Consider the following 17,024-nt stretch of genomic DNA (forward strand, 5'->3'; position numbering starts at 1 on the left):
ACGCCTGTAGTCCCAGCTACTCGGGAGGCTGAGGCAGGAGAATGGCGTGAACCCGGGAGGCGGAGCTTGCAGTGAGCTGAGATCCGGCCACCGCATCCCAGTCTGGGTGACGGAGCGAGACTCCATCTCAAAAAAAAAAAAAAAAGAAAAAGAAAAGAAATCAATGAGGATAAAGCTCTTCCTTGCAGGGCACATGAGCATCCCTGATCCAGGCAGCCTGCATGAGCTGAGCGCCTCCAAAGCCCACCATGACCTCATGAGAACAGGAGAACCCAATGCCGGTCACACAGACATTCAGAGGACTCCCACCCGCCAGCTTGGGTGCACTGTCAGACACCAGGCTGCTGGCAGCCAAGGCGGGCCTGGGCTTCAGGTTTCCCTACAGCCTCCCCCGATTGAGGGGATGACATCTGGCACTTTCATGGCAAGACCGGGCACCACAGCACAAGGCACGGCCACCCCAGCCTGGGGAAGACCAGGCTCCTGGGGGCCTGCAAGGCTACAGGGTCTGCTCTGCCACTCACCCCGGCCTTCACCTTCCATGTTTCTCCACTCACTCTGGTCCCGCTCCAGGATCACGCCAAGCTCTGCTCACGGCAGGGCCCTTGCCCGCGCTGTCTCTCTGCCTGCTGCCCCTCGCTGACTTCTTTGGCCAATCCGACCACCGCGGCCACCCGCTCAGGGAAGTCCTGCCTCACCTGCAGGCCGGGTCAGCCGTTCTCACAGATCTGAGCTGGGTCATGGAAGGTCCCTGCAGGACGGTGTCCAACGTCTGCTCGCTGGACGGAAAGCCCTCGAGGGTAAAGAACAGACCTGCCCTGCTCACGGAAGTGCCCTCAGCTTAGGGGGCTAAGCAGCCTGGCCCAGATCTGACCATTAAGAGCTGCACACTGAGCTACAAAACTACGTTGCCAAGTGAAGAAATCAGGGATGGAACAGCCCATCTCCATCGGACCCTGCTCTCCACGGTCCTCAGTGGCCCCTCTGGACAGAGAGAGGATGAGGCTCCACTTCACAGTAGGCCTGCCTGCGTTTTCCCCCGAGGAGCAGAGATGGCGTGTGCAGAGCGAAGACGCATCACGAATGAAGGAGGGAACTGAGCACAGATCCTCCCCCCTGGCTGCGGCGGCCCTCAGGGCCCCTTAGGGGTTCAAGGCCCCCATGTGGGGAACACCCAGTTAGATGCCCTCAAAGACCCCGGCCCCTCCAACAGCTGGCAACCTTTCACCCGGCTGACCAGAGGGAAGACCACCAGGGAAGTGGAGGGTTGCCAGCCAGGGTCAGGCCCCAGGGGGGCAATGGCATTTCCAGGAGGAAGATTCTGGGGGGTCTCGGGCAGGAAGGGAGGGAGCAGCGGGCAGGAAGGGCTGGGAGGCTGGACAGAGGAGAGCGATGGGATGAGGGGCACAGGGGGCGCAGCTGTGGGGGTCGCAGGGAGGAGGCTGGGTTGGAAGGGGCCTTCCACACAGCCCGAAGGTCTCCGAAGCTTCCTTCTGTCTCCCGTGTCCTTTATTTGAGGCAAGAAACTAGGGGAGGGAGAAGGCAAGAAAAGAAAAGGAGAAACAAAGATGACAGAGATAGGGAAGGGAACAGAAAGATGCAGGCACAGGACAGGGACAGAGACGGAGAGGCAGAGGCGAAAACACACAGCGGCTGAGAGGAGCCCCTCAGAGTTAGGACAAGCCACAGGGCCACCTGCCCTTAGAGCCGCCGAGGCCGTCACAGAAACCTTCAGATGGGCCCTCATGCAGAGACCCTGGAAACGTCCAGAATAAGCAACAGTCGGTCGGGGCCAGAGTTATCAGAAACAGCACAATCGAACCAGGCACAGAGAGCCCCTCTGCTCTCCCTCCCCCCTCCCCGTCCCCATCCCTCTTCCACTTTCCCGGCGTGGCTCTCTCCCTCCCCCTCCTTCTCTCTTCCTCGCTCTCCCCACTCCCTCCCCTCCCTCCCTGCCTGTCTCCCTCCTTCTCTCCCCACCTTCCTCTGTCCCTCTGTCTCTCTGTCCCTCTGTCTCTCTGTCCCTCTGTCTCTCTGTCCCTCTGTCTCTCTCTCCCTCCGTCTCTCTCTCCCCCTCTCCCTCCTTTCTTCCTCTTATGAATCTCTCCCTTTCCATCTCTCTCTGCTCTCCTTGTCTCTCTCCTCCTCTCTCTTCCTCTTTATCTCTCCCTTTGTCTCCCCTTCTCTCTCTCCCTGTCTCCCCACCTCCACCTCCTCTCCGTCTCTCTCTCCGTCTCTCTCCCTGTCTCTCCCTCTGTCTCTCTCTCCCTGTCTCTCCCTGTCTCTCCCTCTGTCTCTGTGTGTCTCTCCCTTTTCCTCCCCACCCCCACCCCCTTCGCCATGTTGGTCTCCTGGGTGAGGAGCGAGGCTGCTGGCTGCTGTTTCAGGGGAGAGGGTTCCCAGGGTGGCAGGAGGGCACCCACAGCAGGTTCGATGGCAAAGGCCTCTACTCGTTAGGGCCCCCTGGGCCTCACAGCACAGCCCTAATGACGGTTTCGTGTGTCATGCTACTTTGATTCATGTTTCCTGTCTGGAAAACAGACTGGAGTGTTGGGCCCTGGGCCAGGACAGGGGCCGGGAGGGCAGGCGCAGGAACCTGCCCGGTCACTGACCAGAGCCCACTGCAGGAAACGGGAACTTTCCAGGGAGGCAGAGCTACAGCTCCCGCCCCACCCCCCTACACAGCCTGAATGCACACGGGGAGGACACCACTGACCTCTGGCTTGAAGCTGAGTTCAAATCCTGCCTTGCTCAGCCGCCCCTTCCAGCTGTGCAGCCTCAGCCCCTCATCCTCCCTGCTGGCCTTGCTGGTCTCATCTGTGAATGGGAAGGTGCAGCACTGCCATGGGGCACGCGCAAAGTCCCTAAGGAAGCCTGGCCCATGCGTGGTTTGTTTCGTTGTCACCCGTATTCCAGTCGTCACTTCAGAGCAAGCGTGAGGCTGGAAAGCGGGAGGAGGAGGCGCGGCAGGTGCAGAGTGTCGGCTCAGTGCCCACTGTTCTCGTCCGTAAATGGCTGCATCAACGCCTCCTTCATGGAGTCCTTGGGCAGAATCACCAATGTGAGCTCCTGCCATCATCGCCACAGCCCTCACCTCCATCACCATCAGAAGCCTGTGAAGCTCTGCTCTGGCCCCCATGGAGTTTCCACAGCCTCCAGGGCGGACATCACATGCATGCCATGGGCACCTGCAGCAGGGGCCATGGAGGTCTCCCCACCAATACGAGTCCTTTCTCAGAGAGTCCCCAAGATTGCAGCACAGCAGCGGGAAGAGAGCCTCACCCCTCCCTTATCAAAGAAGCCAAGAGCATCCGAGCCAGGATAAGCCCTCGGAGAACATGTGTGGAGGCCACAGGCATCTTCCTCTGATCGGTAACAGACAAGCCCTGAGCTCCTTCACACGCCAGACGGGTTCAGGGGGCAGAGACAGGCAGCCCCTGCCCCCAAGGGCTCACCATCCACTGGCGGGTGTGCCAACAGCACAAGGTCATAGTGGGTGCATTATTACTCATGGCCAAGGGATGGGACAAAGGCTGCACCCCCACACACAGAGACCAGGAGGAATTAAAATGCACCAGGGGGCTGTGCCCACAGCTGGGAAGCAGGGCAGTAAATCAGCGCTGGCAATGATTTCAAAAAGAATCACATCACATGTGTGTTGTTAAGTGAAGCGACCAAGGTGCAAGACCATAGATATAGATATCCTCTATGGACATGCACACGTGTGTGCATGCGCATACAGAAACATACAGACACGCCCCGGGGACACGCACACGTGTGTGCATGCGCATACAGAAACATACAGACACGCCCCGGGGACACGCACACGTGTGTGCATGCGCATACATAAACATACAGACACGCCCCGGGGACACGCACACGTGTGTGCATGCGCATACATAAACATGCATTTACGTGCAATATAGTACACACGTGTACATGTTCATATACATGCACACATATAAACATGCATGTAAACTTGTGTGTGCATGCACACATACCTGAGCACACACATATACATGCGCACATATGTATATATACATACAGTACACCCATATATGCATACAGACATATACAAATGCACACATACATGCACACACAGATGCAGACACCCACATATAGACATATATATGTGTATTCACATATGTAATCATAGATACATAGCATGTAAGAAAGTGAAGAATCTGCTTTTATGAAACAGCCAAGTGTCTATCAACAGATGAACAGACAGACAAAACACGGCAGATTCAGACTACACAATATCATTTACCATAACAAGGAAGGAAGGAGGCCAGGGGCGGTGGCTCACACCTGTAATCCCAGCACTTTGGGAGGCCGAGGCAGGCGCACTACCTGAGGCCAGGAGTTCGAGACCAGCCTGGCCAACATGGTGAAACCCCTTCTCTACTAAAAATACAAAATTAGCTGGGTGTGGTGGCTACTTGGGAGGCTGAGGCAGGAGAATTACTTAAACTGTGGAGGTGGAGGTTGCAGTGAGCTGAGATCATGCCACTGCACTCCAGCTTGCGCGACAAGAGAGAAACTCTGTCTTAGAAAAAGAAAGGAAGGAAGGAAGGGCTGACACATGTAACAACCTGGAGGAGCCCTGAAAACATGACGCAGAGTGGAAGAGCCAGTCACAAAGCCCATGCAGTGCAGCTTCCATGCCTATGGAATATCCATCAAAGGCAAATCCATAGAGAGAGGAAGCAGCTTCATGTTTGCAGGGGGCCGGGGATTCGCTGACAATGGGCACTGGGGAATCTTACTTAGTGGGGGGGTAAGGATGCTCTCAAGCTGATTTGAGGTGATGGTTGCACCACTTGATAAAATTACTGAAAATCTTTGAGTTGCACACCTGAAATGAGTGAACTTTATGATGAGTAAAATTTCCCTCAATCCAGTTGTTCTTAAAGAGACTCTGCTTCCTGCCCACATGTGCTGCATGGGCTCAGGAAGGGCCCCAGAGAAGCGGATCCCACTGAGGCTGCTGCCCTGCGGAGGGGGCGGGGTATGGGTGGACCTATGGGAACTGGAGCAGAGCGTCTCAACAGCCCATCCCAGCTTGACTTTCAAACTGTGGGAACATTTGCCCATTCAGATTCACCAATTTTAGGTAAAAACAAAATAATGTCCATCTGAGGGGCATCACATCCTACACGTGGCCATCCCAGAACCCAGGACAGAGCGACGCTCCCCCAGTGCTAACCCAGGAGTGGACCCCAGTTCTCCTGAGCCCTCCCAGTGCGTATCATGGTGAGACCGGGTGGGGAAGCAAGGGGAACTGGTTAGTGCTTTTTCTTCCTTTGCTCTAGGAGGGGAAGGACTGCCGCCTTCAGTGGCTGCCCTCCGATTTGCTGAGAGCCTCTAGGCACAGCAGTTGCAGCCACGAGCCTGGGTGGGAGGACTTGAAACATCTTCACTCACTGAGCCCTCCTCATCACCATCCCCTTGTTAAAGAAGAAAAAGCTGAAGTGGTGGAGCAGAGATCCGATGATTTACAGTTTCAGGTGCCTCTGAAGGGAGCCCAGGGCTTTCAGGGCCTGCAGAGTTCGAAGGCACCAGGTAACTCCTGACTTAGAGCTCCTGCCCCACGCTCTGTTCCCAGCACAGAAGTGGCCACAGGCCCTTTACTCATCTGCCCCTCTGGTGGAGCCAGAGAGAAACTGGGAGGCCCAGTAGGAAGCCCTTCTGCCCCAGTTCACCAGTGCCTGCCAGTCTAAACAAAACCACAGCCCTAGAAGCCCCTAGTCCCTTTAATTAGACTCCCACTGTTCTGCCCAGGAGGACCTCAGACTTAACTGTACAATGTGTTAACCTTCTTGGCTATTCTTGACCCAACACTTTGGGAATATTTCACTGGAAAAAAACAATAGCCTTATAGTCCAAGGGTGGGAGTCAGACACAAAGAAGAAATGGATTCTTTATTATTGGGATAAAATTCAGATACTAAAAAGTCACCCCTTTAAAGTATGCAATTCAGTGGTTTCTAGTATATTTCCAAAATTGTGCAACCATTAGCACTATCAGATTCCAGGACATTTCCATCACCCAAAAAGAAACCCCATGCCCACTGGCAGCCATTCCCTGTTCCCTCTCCTCCTGGCCCCTGCTTTCTGCTGTCGTTGTGGATTTGCCTATTATGGAAAATTTATAGACATGGACTCATGCAGGATATGGCTGATATTGTTTGGACATTTGTCCCCCCACCCCCCATATCTCATGTTGAATTGTAATTCCCAGTATTGGAGATGGGGCCTGGTGGAAGGTAACCGGATCATGGGGATGGATTTCTCATAAATGGTTTAGCACCATCCCCTCAGTGCAGGTCTCCAGATAGTGAGTGAGTTCTCGTGAGATCTGGCCATTTAAAAGTGTGGCACCTGGCTCTCTCTCTTGCTCCTGCTCCAGACATGTGACTTGCCTGTTCCCTCTTCACCTGCCACTGTGATTATAAGTTTTCTGAGGCCTCCCCAGAAGCCAAGCAGATGCCAGCACCACACTTCCTGTACAGCCTGCAGAACTGGGAGCCAATTCAACCTCTTTTCTTTATAAATTACGCAGGCTCAGGTATTTCTTTATAGCACTCCAAGGATAGTCTAATCTGGTGGTCTTTCGTGACTGGCTTCTTCCACTTAGCCTGATGTTTTCAAGGTTCATTGATGTTGTAGCACTTCATTCCTTTGCATGTCTGAGTATTAGTCCACTGTGTGGATAGGCCACATTTTCTTTACTCACCACTTACTGGAGTGGTGGGCTTCAGCTGAGCCTTGGGGTGGGGGTGGGAAGGTTCTAGGAAGGAGGCACCAGGCAAAACCCCAAGGTGGGTACAGGCGTGGCCCCCAGACCATAGGAGACTGTAGGAGGGAGGACTCTCCAGCCACCAGCACTGAGCGCCCTCTGCCAGCTGCACCACCTGGCGTCCATCCATGATAGCTGCTTGGCCATAACAGCTGCCCAACAGAGCACTGAGACACAGGGCAGGTGCAGGGAAACTCGCCTCAGTGTGTCCACTTGTCACCGAGGTGTCCACTTGAACGGACACCCAGAGGGCTCACGAGCTTTTTCTCTCGAATATCTACAAGCATATTCTGGGTAGTAAAATCCCAAAGATCAGTCCAATGCAGAAAGGTAACCCCTGGAAACGACCTTTCGTGCGTTCATTCACTCAAATCTTTACGGTCATGTGCTACATGTTGAAGATGCAGCAGTGCACAAGAGACAGCAGCCCCTACTGTTGCAGGGCTCACAGTCTGATGGAGGAGCCAGACGTGAGACAAATAAAAACTCAGGCTGCAAACCACAATGGGAGCTGGAAAGAAGGGACAGGAGGTAAAGATAGAAAGCACTGAGGAAGGGGACGACCTGCCTTGGATTGGGTGGTGGGGAAAGGGGCATTTAGGCCAAAACATGGGGGATGAAAATGAGTCGACTACGGAAAGGGCCAGGGGTGTTCCAGGCAGAAGGAATGTGTGGGTGTGGTGTTGGGAGGGGGTCTCAGATGGGAAAGAGTTGGACTGAGACACTGATGGGCAAGGCAGGGGAGGTGCAAATGAAGTGAAAAACAGAGGCGCCATCATGGGGCATTTTCCCATGGAGGTCTGAAGCGGGAGGGGCCGTGGGTGCAGGGAAGGTGGGGAGAGGGATCCAGGGTCCCTGGAGTTGGATAATTCCCTTTCTAACATGTTAATCTCTTTATTTGGATTACTATTCATAAAATGAAATGACATCCCTTCCAAAAACATAACTTGAGCCGGGAGGATGTAGTGGATCCCAACTGTAATCCCAGTATTTTGGGGGGGCTGGGGTTGGTAGATTCATTGAGCCTAGGAGTTTGAGCCTGGGAAATATGGTAAAACCCTGTCTCTACAAAAAGAAAATACAAATATTAGCTAGGTATGGTGGTGTGTGCCTGTAGTCCCAGCTATTCGGGAGGCTGAGGTGGGAGGATTGTTTGAGCCTGGGAGGCTGAGTCTGCAGTGAGCCACAATTGCACCACTGCACTCCAGCGTGGAGGACAGAGTGAGACCCTGTCTCAAAAAAAATATGTGTGTGTACGTGTGTGTGTGTGTGTGTGTATAAAAAATTTGAGCCAATGTTGGGAATAAAACCTTACATGATAAAGGCTGGAGAGCAATGCAACTTGGATAAGAGTGTTAATATTAAATAATGATGTAAAGCATTATATTTGTTAGGAACATACAAAATGAGCTTCCCAAGTGCAAAAGGACTTCCGGGGTGCACTGTTTATCCCCGTGGCTCCCCGCAGGGGGCTAGCTCGGAAATGCCATTCGTGCACTGTTGACTACATTCGTCCATCCATCGCTTCGCTCATTCAAGGAGCCCATGAAGCCACAGGGACCAATCCACGGGTAAACATAGCAATGATATAACTAACTGCTGGACCGGCCTGAACAAGCCGTTGGATTTAAGGAATCCGCAAGGCGCAATGACTGGATGAGTTTTGGAATCGGGCAGACCTGGATTCAAACCTCATCAAATGCTCCCTGTGCAATGAACCAGCTGCCTGGTCTCCCTGGGTCCATAAAAACCTGCCCCACAAGGGGGCTCCCATTGTTAAGTAGCCAGTTCCAGAAAGCGGCTGGCACAGTCCCTGGTGCGCTGTAAGAACAGGCTGTGGCCACTACTGTTACTGTAAAATAAAGATATTTTTGCTTAAAAAAGAACGAGAGCAAATAGATCAAAATGTTAACAAAATTTACCCCTAAGTGTTAGAATCACATGATTTTTATTTTCTTAAAGATTATGTTCTGAATTGCCCACATTTTCTACTATCAACATGTAATTTTTACGGAATGAGAAGGAGCGAGTCAAGAGTTTTTTAGACGGAAGTCCATTGCATCTGACAGTCCTGACCTCCGCTGCTTGGACAGAAAGCGCACAGCAAAGGACCACAGGAGTCAGCGCCGGCTCCTCCCAGGCCCCAGGGAAAGCAGCTCACAATCCCGCCAACACCCAAAGTGAGGACTCTTTCTTTCCATGACTCCTCAAATCCCACCCTAATGAGCCGCGGGGGGTCTGCTGGGGCAGCTTGAAGGTCAAGACCAAAATCCCACCTAGAGAGAACGCCCGGCTGCGGTTGGCACCTGGCAGCCCACCTAGGAGGGACGGTGGACCTGGAGGCCACAGAACCAGGGCCCACCGTCCTGACCAGCCAGGAGGCGTGGGCACCCGCCTCTCACCACTGGGCTCCCTCCGTGTTGAAAATGTCCCCCGCACACAGGGACACCCAGGGCAACTTCCCAGGAGGGCCAGGGTTGAGGACGCTGTGCGATGATCTAAGGGCAGAGCGCTGTTTCCATGTGTTTTATGAGCCTCACAATCCCTCCTCCCCTCTAAGCCGGTGCAAAGATCCTTATTTAAACTATAAATTGAATTAAAACTCACATTTAATATGCAGTTATGGTGCGGTTAATGGTTTTATGGGCCAGGCTGTTGCCTTCCTATTGCTTACAATGTTGTCCTTTACGTTTGCCAAAACCAGGCTGCTCGAATGACCGGGCGGATGCCAAGTTATTAACAATTATTACCTTTTACAGTCATTTTTGGCCCTGGCATGCTTTTTTGGTGGTCTCATAATTTCAAAACAGAGACCTTTGAAATCTTACCCCGAGACCAAACGGGCCTGCGGACGGCACTTCCTCTCTCCCAGCCGAGTCCGGCCCGTTTCCCATTGTGAGCTGTTTTTCCGCCCACACACCCCCAGCAGGAGTTCCAGCCTATGCCACAGGCTGGCTTCCCGGAGAAGGGAGCCCTATGGAGTCAGGGGCCCCTTCTCAGGGGCACACAGGACAGCATGAGCCACACCGTTATACTAAGGATTGATGACCTCAGGGGACCAGCCTTCCCAAGGTCACCCAGGCCAAGAGACGAGGGCACACCATGGCCCCGTCACAAAACCACAGCCTTGCCACCCTACACCAGCCATGACCCTCACGGAGCTTTCCTCAGCCTTGCACATCTGGTCATGCCTGTTATTATACCTCATGTATGTGTGATCTGGAGACAAGGTAGAGTTCACACGTATGTGCATGAATGTGTGTGGGTGTATGTGTGTGTGTACATGTGTGCATGTGTGTGGGTGTGTGTACATGGGTGCATGTGTGTGGGTGTGGGTATACGTGTGTACATGTGTGCATGTGTGTGGGTGTATGTGTGTACATGTGTGCATGTGTGTGGGTGTGTACATGTGTGCATCTGTGTGCGCGTGTGTATATGCGTGCATGTAGTGGATGTGAGTGTATGTGTGTACACGTGTGTATGTGTGTGGGTGTATGTGTATATGCATGCATGTGTGGGTGTGGGTGTCTACATGTGTGCGTGTGTGGGTGTATGTGTATATGCATGCATGTGTGGGTGTATGTGTGTACATGTGTGCATGTGTGTGAGTGTGTGTGCATGTGTGTGGGTGCGTACATGTGTGCATGTGTGTGGGTGTGTGTACAGGTGTGCGTGGGGGGGGTGTATGTGTGTGCCTGTGTGCATGTGTGTGTACGTGTGGGTATGTGCGTACGTGTGTATGTGTGTGGGTGTATATGTGTGTGTGCATGTGTGGGTGTATGTATGTGTACATGTGTGCGTGTGTGGGTGTATGTATACATGTATGCATGTGTGGAAGGGTGTGTACATGTGTGCATGTGTGTGGGTGTGTACATGTGCATGTATGCACATGTGTGCATGTGGGTGTGTACATGTGTGCGTGTATGTTGGTGTGAGTGTACATGTGTGCATGTCTGGGGTGTACATGTGTGTACATGTGTGCATGTGTGTGTTGGTGTATATAGGTACATGTGTACATGTGTGGGTGTGTACATTGCATGTGTGGGGGTGCATTGTGTACATGTGTGCATATGGGTGCAGGTGTGTGTACATGTGCGTGTGTGGGTGTGTGTACATGTGTGCGTGTGTGTGTGGACATATGTGCATGTGTGGGTGTGGATGTATGTGTACATGTGTGCATGCATGTGTGGGTGTATGTGTGTATATGTGTGCATGTGTGTGGGTGTATGTGTGTGCACGTGTGCATGTGCAGATGACAGAGCCCATCATATGACCACCAAGTTCTCAAAGCAACTTTTATGAAATACATCTTCCTTAATGGATTCTGCTTTATATACAAATATGTATATTTATTATATATAGTTATACATATATAACTTTTAGATATATAATATATACATATTTGTAAGGAATTACATAAATATACAAAAACTCCAATGGGAGAAAAAAAAAAGTACATATCATTCTTCCTTTTGGGTCCCACATTCTCCAAAATTGAACAGTTAGTTCTGAATTTTGAAGGAGCATGGGCAGGAGGCACCAGGTTCCCTAAGCAGAAAGCAGGTGGTAAATCACAAGGGCGGGGTCTGAATGTTGTTGTTTATGCCTCCTCAATATCTCAGTGGGAAAACTATAGGTGTTTAGAAGCCCAAGGGCATGTCCCAACCCAGTGGGACCGGACATTACTTCTCATTCTCGGCCTCACAGCTCTGCCCACACGTGAGGTCCGCGGTGAGCTGCTCACCAGCACCCACATTAGTAGCAGGCACCCGTCAAAGCACCTCAGTCTGTCAAGGGAGGAACCAAATGTCCACAGCAGCCTGATTCCTAATAGTCTCACAGTGGAATAAGCCCCATGTCCAGCTGATGAACAGATAAATAAAACGAGATCTCTCCACACAATGGAATATGATTCAGACATGAAAGGAAATGAAGTTCTGGCACAGGCTGCATCATAGATGAACCTTGAAGCCATGACGCTGAGTAAAAGAAGACAGGCACCAAAAGCTGCATCGTGTGTGAGTCCATTTCTCTAAACATCCAGGACAGGTTGATCCACAGGCACAGAAAGCAGAGAGGTGGCTGCCCGGGCTGGGGAGAGCGGGAAGTGGAAAGCAACTGCTCACTGGGTGCAGGGATTTTCTTTGTGATGATGAAAATGCTTCAGAGTTACACAGTGGTGATGATGGTACAGCTCTGTGAATATGCTAAAAACCACTGAATTATACACTTTAGATGGGCACACTATATGGTAGGTGAATTTTATTTCAATAAGGCTTTCAAAAAAAATAGTTGGCTGCTGCACCCCAAGCATCTCCAGCCCCTGCTGAAGGCCCTCCAGTTCCAGTGCCTGGGTGGCCCTGAGGTTAACTGAGGTTTCCTGGGTGGCCATTACCCTACCACAGGCACATCAGATTCCTGGAGCGACAACCCAAAGTACAAGGGGTTTCTGCAGAGTGACACCGGTTGGGTATTAATTTCTTAGGGATCCTCAGGAGAATCGCCTCTGCTTCAATTCTGCTCCACAGTGCAGTTGCCGCTCTGCAATGCAACTTGTTTTCTTTGGTTCCAGACTGGCCACCCCATGAGCTGAGACTGTAGGCCTTTGGGACAAAGCTGGAAGCTGCTGCTGAGCCATAACAGCAGTGGGAATGCAGCTTTGGAGCTGTGTTTGGAAAGTAGGTGTGTGCATGGCTTTAACTCTGTGTTTTTAACGGTTAGTGAGACCTTTTCATCTGCATCAGCCCAGCACCTAAATGGCTGTACTGAGAAAAGTCAGCTTCATTCTATAGAAGATAGCCTAAAAGAAGGGGCCATGGCCAATTAAAATGGACACAAAGTCTTTGCTCCTCCTCCCTTTGAGAGGCAGGGTCTAATTCTTCTCCTCTTGAATCTAGGCTACCCTTGTGACTTGGTTGGCCAATGAACTGTGACAGTGATGAGTTGGGACATCCAAGGACTGATCCTAAGCAGGCTTCCACCTTCAGTGTTTTCTGTGAACACACTGAAGGAACCTTGAGCTGATATGTAAAAAGTTCACCCACTCTGAGACCACCCTGCAGAGGCCATCTGTAGGTGACAATAGCTGAGCCAGTCTTCCAGCTCTCCTTGCCAAGGTGCCAGACATGAGAGTAAAGCAGCCTTGAGACCCTCAGAACAACCCATCTGTCAGCTGAATATCACCAAGTGACTTCCATCCATGTGACAAAGAGCAGAAGAATCACCCAGCTGAGCCCTGTCCAATTCCTGACCCACAAAATCAAGATACAGAATTAAATGTTTTACTCCTAATTCCTGCTACCCAAATTCCTGGCACTATGTTACCTTGCATCAGAAATTCTCAATGTGGGTGATACTGCTGCATAGAGGGTGTTTTGGAAACTAAGGGCATTATTGGTTGAAACATTGCTGGGGTGTTACTGGCATTTACAGAAGGAGGTGCAGCAAGGGCCACTTGGCATCCTGCAATGGGCAAGACAGCCTCATTCAACCAAGAATTTGACCCACACCCTGTGCAACTTTTGGCACGCATAGAGATGAATGTTCGTTGAGTAATTATCTGAGCCTGGGACATGGCTCTTTTTACACACAGATGCAAAGCATTTTTTAATAATTTTAACATACTCTGAATATTTCAAATATGTAACTACCACATAAATCAAAGGAAGACTACAACTCGCTTGGCTCATAACCTCATTAAAAATTGTTTAGAAAATTACAATGAAAGTTGGCAAGCCCTTGTGGTATCTGAGTCACCCACAAGCACTCAGAGGAGCTGCTTCTGAGGCTACCACCCTCTTGGCAAGTCTGCGAGCCCATATGCAAATATACTTATTTAATCCCTATCTAAAAATCTTAAATATCAATAGACAGGCCTGACAATATGTCATCGAGTAGTATCTTCTTTAAAGTCCAAATTCACTCATGATAGGTACAAGCAGCTGACTACTTGGTTAAGACTTCTAGCATAGATGACCCTGAGCCCTTACATATTGAAATACATATTTCAAATACATAAGATCCTTTTGTTTCTTTTTCATTTGAGTTACAGCATTATTTTTGAAATTCCATCTGTAGGCACATGATGTTATATGAATTCCATTTCAGAATAAAAAGGAACTGTTATAAAATAGTTGCATTAGAAGGGATCCTTGGGTTTGACAAGGTTGAAAACCATTTTGCTACATGGGCGTGGGTCCCTGGTGCCATCCAGGGAAGGGTGGAAGTTTCTTGAAAAAATCATAAGACCCTGTAGATGCTGTAATCCCGTATGCAGAGGGTAAAATCCATTGACAAAATATGTCTTTGACTTGCCCAGAGCACACCTTGGCTATCATCCTTGCCGCCTAACTGCTGTGTGACCCGGAGCAAATCAGGCCCCTCTCTGAGCTCTGGCTTTTTTTGTCTGTACTAAGAACACCTTCCGGGGGACTCAAAATCCCTAACAAAAAGCAATCACGCTCTTTCCTTGGGGAAACCCCAGAAGATGGTATTTTGGCCCCTATTGATGACAGGTCCTTCCATACAAAAGCCAGGGTGAGAAAAGGTCTGGGCATTGGGAGGGAAAAGAGAAAGCTTCCATCTTCATCCTTAGAATCAAAAAGCACCATTTCCCATTCACCCATGTTAAAAACAGAAAAGAAAAAAAAATCCCACAGCACACGAATGCCTCAGAAGATGCATCACAAGGCTGTTTCTGGAAAGAAAAAGTGGGGAAAAAACTCGGGTTTTTCAGCCTGTGAATAAAAAGTGTCCTTTAGCAGGCGATAATTATACACAGGAAGGCAATTAAAGTTTTAATAATTTAATTACCTTCCTGCAAACCCATCAAGGGAAAATGTGGAGTGAAAACATTGTTGAGGGCCAGCAGCCGCGATGAGGGGATCAAAGGCTGTGAGACAGCTCGGCTCTGAGGCAGTTGACACATTAATTTTTACGGGCTGACCACCGTTATTAATAGAAGAAACTAGATGGAAGTATTTTTCCACGGTGGGGGGGACCACATCGTCATTTGATTCCTGATGTTACAGCAAACACAGTTTTGGCTTCTCCCTGGAAATGAATCTTGTTTTCTTTGACCTTCACTTGGCTTGAGGCAGGGCCAGCTTCCAAGACTGAGCCTCACAGAGTGGGCTCCCCGCTCAGGGCTGCCGTTTCAGAACATCAACAAGAAACCCGGACAGGAGATCAAAGGGAGCCTGGCTGGAAACCACGGGACGGGGCGGGCACGGCCAGGCACTGGAAGGCAAGAGCACCTTGTAGCTGCCCGCCCGTTGATGGGGCCAGCCCAGGCCCCCCAGCCTCAGCCACCCTCTCACCCCATCAGGACAACGCCTAACCAAGGGCCACCTGTACTGGCATTTACGTCACATCCATCTATTACTTTGTCATTGTTATTTTACTGTAAAATGCACATAACATTTATTTTAACCCCAGTAAAGTCCACAATTCATCGGTATTAAGTACAGTCACAGTGTTGTGCAGCCATCACCTCTATCTGGTTCCAGAGCTTTTCATCACCCCGAAAGGAAACCTCATCTCCATAAGCAGTCACTCCCCACTCACCTTCCCCAGCCCCTGACAACCACTCATCCACTTTCTGTTTCTAGGACCTCCCTCTTCTGGGTATTTCATATCAGTGGGATTGTATCATATGTGGCCCTTTGTGACTAATTTATTCCACTCATTACTTTTCAAACTGATATAAGTGCATATGTGTATATATATATATACACACCTACATATATATGTATATATACATATACAGAGATGGGGTCTCACTCTGTCACCCAGGCTGGAGTGCAGTGGCACAATCACAGCTCACTGCAACCCAAGCTCCCAGGCTCAACCAATCCCCCCCACTGCAGCCTCCCAAGTAGTTGGGACCACAGGTGGTGCCAGTATGCCCAGTTAAATTTTTTTATTTTTTGTAGAGAAGGGGTCTCACTAGTATATGTTGCCTAGGCTAGTCTCAAACTCCTGGGCTTAAGCAATCCTCCTGCCTTGGCCTTCCAACCTAAATGCCACCAGGTCCAGCCTAAATGCATCTTAAAATGAAACTTCATGTTATTATCAACAATAGAAGCCAGCCGGGCACAGTGGCTCATGCCTGTAATCCCAGCACTTTGGGAGGCCGAGGTGGGCGGATCACGAGGTCAGGAGATCGAGACCATCCTGGTTAACATGGTGAAACCCCGTCTCTACTAAAAATACAAAAAACTAGCCAGGCGCTGTAGCGGGCGCCTGTAGTCCCAGCTACTCGGGAGGCTGAGGCAGGAGAATGGCGTGTACCTGGGAGGCAGAGCTTGCAGTGAGATGAGATTGTGCCACTCCACTCCAGCCTGGGCGACAGAGCAAGACTCCATCTCAAAAAAAAAAAAAAAAGTAAAGAAAAACAATAGAAGCCATCTATCACTTACCATAAATAGAAATCAACTATAAAAAACTAATACAGTGAAAACAAGTTCTCATCACCAGTTGCTCAGTTCAGAGAACATTTGTTGAGCTCTTCCCATGCCCCAGTCACTGAGTTCATCATTGCCACGGGAAGCTGGGACTCAGCCCTGCTGGGAGCTTCTGAGGAACTTTTCAAGCTATACCTGAGTTGTCCTCTAAAGCAGCCATCCCTGGTCTTTTTGGCACCAGGGATCGGTTTCATGGAAGACAGTTTTTCCATGGACGGTTGGGGGAGATGGTTTCAGGATGAAACTGTTTCATCTTACACCACCAGGCATTAGATTCTTGAAGGAGCACACAACCTAGATCCGTGCATATGCAGTTCACAGTAGGGTTTGCACTCCTATGAGAATCTAATGCCACTGCTTATCTGACAGGAGGCCGAGCTCAGGCAGTAATTTTAACTTGCCAGCTGCTCACCTCCTGCTGTGCGGCCTGGTTCCTAACAGGTCATGGACCAGTACTGTCCTCGGCCTGGTGGACTGGGGACCCCTGCTCTAAAGGACAAGAGGCAGGGATGGACTCCCATTCCCTAATGGATCTAGGGATACCTCCTGGGGAATTCACCTTCCCCACCCTTCTGACTGCAGCTTGGAGATTCCTGAGGCCTGCAGGGTCCTGGGAAGGGATGTAGTTGGCATACATGGAAACTGTCCACAGAAATCAGAAGTGGGCTGGCAGGATGTAGCAGAAAGCCCTCACATGGTCTGCAATATGGAAATCATTTTATGTCAGTTTGTAAATTTCTGATTCATTCCATTTTACAG

Source organism: Piliocolobus tephrosceles, chromosome 17, assembly GCF_002776525.5.
Source record: "Piliocolobus tephrosceles isolate RC106 chromosome 17, ASM277652v3, whole genome shotgun sequence".
In the NCBI taxonomy this organism is placed as follows: Eukaryota; Metazoa; Chordata; class Mammalia; order Primates; family Cercopithecidae; genus Piliocolobus; species Piliocolobus tephrosceles.